The 6,130-nt window shown below is 40.3% G+C and overlaps 1 non-coding gene across 1 annotated transcript; it reads left to right on the top strand.

The window, feature by feature from the left end:
* Positions 1-2,254: 2,254 nt before the first annotated feature.
* LOC138141101 (5S ribosomal RNA) lies at positions 2,255-2,374 on the top strand. Its single transcript, XR_011162989.1, has one exon. It is a non-coding gene; the product is annotated as a 5S ribosomal RNA (ribosomal RNA).
* The last annotated feature ends 3,756 nt before the right edge of the window (positions 2,375-6,130 follow it).

Raw genomic sequence — 6,130 nt, 5'->3', positions numbered from 1 at the left:
CGGAACGAGGCACAGCCGAACGAACATGAGTCGGTATCCATCCACGTTTCTCACTTTTTCCTCTTCGGCGAAGCGGCCTTTTTCACCTTGACAGGAATGGCTTTGGCTGTCTTGGGTTTAGGGTGCTTTGGGTTTTTTAGTCGGACCAGCCTTGTTAGATTTCTTCGCTTTGGAAGGCGATCGGGGTTTCGGGGCGGCTCTAGTTTTCTTTTCTGCCGAGGAGGCGGCCGATTTCTTGGCTTTCGCTGCGGCGGCGGAGGCAGCGACGGCGCTCTTCTTTTCGGCAGCAGTCTTCTTCGCTTTGGGGGAGGCTTGTTTTTTGGCTGTCTTCGAGGAAGCCTTGTCGGAAGTCGTCGCGACGGCGGTACGTTTGGCGGATGATTTTTTCGTCTTGGATGCGGCGGACGAAGCGGGTTTCCTCTTGTCGGAGGCGGAGGCGACTTTGGCACCACCGGAGGTGGACGAGGCGAGCTTGAACGAACCCGACGCGCCCTTACCTTTCGTCTGAACCAGAGATCCCGACGCCACGGCGCCTTTCAGATATTTCTTGATGAAAGGGGCGACCTTTTCGGCGTCGACTTTGTAATTTGCGGCGACGAACTTCTTGATGGCCTGAAGAGACGATCCTCCGCGTTCCTTGAGTCCCTTGATGGCGTTGTTTACCATCTCGGATGTCGGAGGATGGGACGGTTTCGCCCTGGGATTTTTCGCTTTTTTCTCTTTCTTCGCGTGGGATTGAGGGGTGGCAGCGGAACCGGTGGTGACCGATGATGCTGTTTGATTTTCGACGTCGGCCATCTTTCACGTTAAAACGTTAAAAGTTAATAATAATTATTGAAAAAACACTTGCTCACACACGTACACTTCGAGCACCTCGTGAACGAGAATTGAACAAAAAAATTTTCTAAGTCTTTATAAAATAGTCGCCACTGCGGACGGAAGACTGAACGCGCACCGCGTCCGCCGTCGAAGAAATTGCAGGCCTCGGAATCGTTGCCCGCGTGATGGCATCGTCCTCTTTCCTCGATCACCATCGCCACCGTGTGATCAAGCTGGCCGAACTCGGTTTCCGAAGTTTCCCTGGAGATAGCGAAGTTCGTCTCGGAACGTCGGTGGGTTTCGAATCAGGTACACGCCCCTCCAACCACCAGCCCTAAATCCGGGTCGTCACGGTTTCGATTCGGGACCGACGGTTTACGTCGGCGGTGCGGGGTAGACGCGTCGATTCCGGGAATCCATATTTCGTTCGCCGAAATATTGGTCCATCTCTTCCCGGAATACCGCGCCACCTTCTCGATTTTACGACATCTTCGCGTCGCCAAACGCTTCCGAAACGGTCGAAGCACAGAAAGGACCTGGTGTTCGAACCGAGGCAATTCCGACAACAGGATGCCGCGAACCGCCTCTCCGACGTTCAGGTCGATCGTTTTCGGCGGAAGTTGAAACGGGACGAGTCGACGACGGGTCCCGTTGCCGTCCGGACCCTTCGGGACGGCCGAAAGTCCGTCGAGAGGATCATCCGAAAGGAGACGGTCTTCATCGTCCGACCGATGCCGCACCTACGAGTTTTCCGATATTTTCTTCGACGGATCTTCAGGTTTTCTTCCTTTCTTCCGTCTTTCTCTCTTCGTAATTTCGTGTCCGACCTGCGTCGTCCGAAGTCGGGGTGAAGATCGAAGAAAAAACGCCAAAAATAACAACTCGTCAGCCACGCACACCGCGTTCGAATGTCTAACGGTCCAACTTGGATTTTCGAAGATCGCCGAATCCGAGGGACGATAAATAATAATAATAATAATAATAATGGTAATAAATAATAATGTTAATAATAATAATAATGATATGATGATTATAACGATAATTATTATAGATAGGTAAATAGAAACACAGGTCTCCTCTCGAAAATCGGAACTTCCTGATATTACTTACATATTTCGGTCGATCCAAATGTGGGAATCTCGTCGTCGTCGGAGCAAGCAGCGCGGTAGGTGGGGTGAAATTCTGGATTTTCCACCGCCGCCGGCGGTCGAAAAATGTGCGACGCGGGAGATCGCCAGTCCGTCTAGTAGTCTCTCTTGTCGTTAGAGCGTGACGTGGTGGTTGTTGTGGGATTTCCCGTTAGTTCGGTCCGACGTCGGTCGTCAGAGGGTAAGTGCATACGGAAACGAAACGCATCGCGTTTTGATGTTCATATTCGTGCATCGGAATGTTAAAAGCAATATATTTTACACCAACGATCACACCTAAACACCACGGCAACGGCCATACCACGTTGAAAAGCACCGGTTCTCGTCCGATCACCGAAGTTAAGCAACGTCGGGCGCTGTCAGTACTTGGATGGGTGACCGCTTGGGAACACCGCGTGCCGTTGCCCCCCAACACTTTTTGTTTTTTTTTGAAATCCATAGCAACCACCGAACCGATTTGTTTTTCGTGCAGGTATTCGGAAACATGCACAGACCCGTATAATGTAGATTCATAGCTTTAAGTACTAGATAATTAAGAAAACAATTTTTTTTGTCGATTAATTGTAAACAATTGCAGAATAAAAACTCGTCAAACGGTAAAGGTTGTCGTTCGATCACCGAAGGTAAGCCACGCGGGCAGCGGTCAGCACTTGGACGGGTGACCGGTTCATTATATTCCTTCCGTGAGTTTAACAAAGATAACATATGCAAATGTCGTAAGTGCGACGAGGAAGACGGCGATCTTTTAATGTAAAAAAAATATATATTAGGTTACGCGTACATGCCACTTTGACTGCTGCTTTATTTTTTTGGTTTTTAAATAATTAGAGATCTGAATTCAACATATCAGTTCTATGTTATAATGGACAGACAATGTTGTATTCTTGGCCCCTAACACGTTAAGACCAACATAAAAACTAGAATAACTTACCATTCGTTAAACGTTAAACAATTTCGAACCACGTTTTTTTGAGCTCGAACAAACTCATAACACAACACTCATTTATTAGTCACTGGACCATTGTAAAACGAGAAGAGAGAAAAACCATGCGAAACTATTTTTAAAACGAAGAGAATAAAGGTTTTAAATGGTAGGGCTGTATGACAGACTTGTCAATTATCGTGGGGGGTACGGCTGAGATTTATGACGAAATCGAGCGGCGCCGGCGGTCGGTCACTTTCACGAAAGAGGTCTAAACACGGGTCGTTTACGATACCCTCTGGTTACTAGAAAAGTTCTAGACAGATGTTTGTCGGCTTTTCGAGGTATTTATTTGTGAGTCCAAAGACTCAATGGAGTAATATCGGACTGAAATTCCAAGATTTTGCTGTGTAATCCAAAAAACTATGTTCCTCGTAACATTTAACGATGTGTTAATTCAACTATTATTTTAATTTTTCGTATACGTATTTATACTAAAAAGTACAGCGCTTCCAACAGTGAATTGTGAATTGAAAATGTTTCAAAGAAAGATCGATAGTTTGAAAAAAATTACATATTAATAAATTTAGATAGATTTAGAAGTATACATTGCACTTACTTTTCAAAATTATTGTACTTCTGATTTGGTTGAAATAACATAATATGTAGCAGTCATAGTCTTGTGTACATTGCAGTCGCGGCTGGTGTTGGGTAAAACCTTTATTTTTTAGGGGGTCATTACCCAAATGACCTCATGGACCAGCCGTTCCTGTTAGGTTTTATATATCAAATTGATTCGTCTGTCTTTTTCATCATGCCTTCGAAAAGCGAGCTCCTGTTTCGCCAAAGTAACTGTGACGTCAATTAAATACGATAATAAAATTCGGTTTTTCCGAACTTATTGTGAGTGAGAGCAGTGAGAGCATCTTCTTTTCGTATCCCACCTCCACCCGGCGGCAGTAGTGCAGTGCTTATCAACATAATTACCGGCGTCTCGCCTCCACATTTTGACTTTTTTGTGTTTTATGTGTTCTCTAAGTCCAAAATTTTTAAATTTTTAAAAAGAGATTGCGGTACTATTCCTGTTGCTGAAATTATAATAATATATTTATTAATTTTTGTATTATATGTCTGTGTTATATTGTGTGAATTTGGAACAGCTATATCTAAAAGATATGCTTGCTTTTGTTGTTTATTTAAAATAATAATGTCTGGTCTGTTATGCTGAATGTGAATGTCAGTTAAAACTGTGCGATCAAAATATAATTTGTAATTGTCATTTTCTAAACAACTTTCTGGTTTATAAATGTAATGTGGTTGTGTATCCTTTAATAAATTGAATTTAACTGCTAAATTCATGTGTATAATTTTTGCGAATATATCATGACGTTTTTTATATTCGCTGTGAGCCAAAACGGTGCAAGATCTTGTATTGCAAATATAAAACCCTCAGCTCTTTAAAATATCTCCCATGTAAAGACTTTTGTTTTATATTTGCTATAGTGTCATATCACGAGCTCTATTGAGAAAATAATTTTTTAGTGAAGCAATTTGATTGTGTTGTAGAATTTCTAGATTTGAAAAACCCCTACCACCATTTTCGCGTGGTAAATTAAATCTTTCAACAGCAGATTTGGGGTGATGTTTACAAAATTTTGTAAAGAGAACTCTAGTTTGAATATTTATATTCTTTAAATTAGTTTTGGACCATTTTATAACACCAAAAGAATAGATTTAATTTGATTTGATTGATTAATACCTAAATATTTATAAAATTCTCCTTTATTTAAATTTTTAATGATTTCTCCTTCTTTAGTTATATATTCTAAATTTTCGTAATGACCACGACATATTGATTGATTTTCAGTTATTGTTAAGTTTTATGTCATCCATATAAAGAAGGTGATTTAATTTAATATTAATTTTATAAATTTTAAGAATTTTAATTAACCATGAATGTGGTACTGAATCATAGGCTTTTTTGTAGTCTATGAATTGTTGTTGCATTATTTTCCAAACGTTTGAGACTTAAAATATTCGTCAAATGTTCTTCTTTTTTTAAATCAGAATACCCCTGACAAATCCGAACATTTTGTTTTGCGGTAGATAAAAGTAAACATGGGCCAAGACAGAATATTAATATTCGGTGTGGAATTTTCCTGCGTTCTTGTTCATTTCTATCGAAGTGCTCACGAAAAGTTGTGAATATCAACACTTTGTAATTGTCGTAGTGAAAAATAAAAAAGATAGCTATGGGGCACAACTTATTTCGCACTTCATTAGAAAAGTAACAGTATTAAAATAAAAAAAATATTTTTCTAAATTTCGAACGTTAGGTCTATCCTGACCAGCCGCCAATTAGTGGTATTATTTTATTTTTTGCTGTTTTCCACAATAGTTATTTTTATATTAAATCATTGATTCAAAAAATTGAAATTAAAAATTCAAATTTTTGAAGGAACTCTGAAGTTTCAATGCAGTGACCATGTTGCTAGGTAACTAATAAAAAACAGTGCGTGAAATGAAAAACAGAAATAGTCGTATGCGTTTTGTATGGTTTCTATGGTTTCGATCTTACTAACAATGCAATGAAAATGACCCACTTCAGGCACAGATAACTATGCGTGAATTTCAATTTTTGAATCAATTATATAAAAACAAAATTGATTTGGCGGCCGCTACACAAAAGTGGTGGGAGGCGAGAACCTGTTTCCGCCGGTCAATTTTAAAATTAATAAATTTTCCCTGGATACGTATTCGACTTATCCGGTACGAGTTATTTTTAAATTAACTTAATGGCCCGTTGCTCTTGTTCTTTTTACATTGAATATGCGATGTTTTGGCATCGTTAGCAATAGTACAATACTCACGCATTTTTAATCTAAAATTAACAAAACTTGAATGGATCGGGATTATCACACTTCTGAATTGAAGTTTTCATTCGTTTAAAATATAATTGATAGTAATACGTAATGCGGATTGCCTAAACGTTGCTTCCATCACGTCAACATCACACATTCACGTTCGCCCGTAGAAATGGCGTGATGCACACGAAATCGATCCAAAAAGGCTCATAATATTTGTGTCACGCGAATCTACGTCGAAAACTAGAAAAAAAAAAATTCAATTCGAATTTCAATAATCGAAACGATGCGTCGTCGATACTAAACGTAGGTAGTAACTAAAGTGTGATCGGGTGCGATAAAAGTGTCCGTCAATAATCATCATCCGACAATCATTT

Source organism: Tenebrio molitor, unplaced genomic scaffold, assembly GCF_963966145.1.
Source record: "Tenebrio molitor unplaced genomic scaffold, icTenMoli1.1 SCAFFOLD_907, whole genome shotgun sequence".
NCBI classification, from domain to species: Eukaryota; Metazoa; Arthropoda; class Insecta; order Coleoptera; family Tenebrionidae; genus Tenebrio; species Tenebrio molitor.
This window is presented reverse-complemented; position numbering and strand designations above follow the sequence as displayed.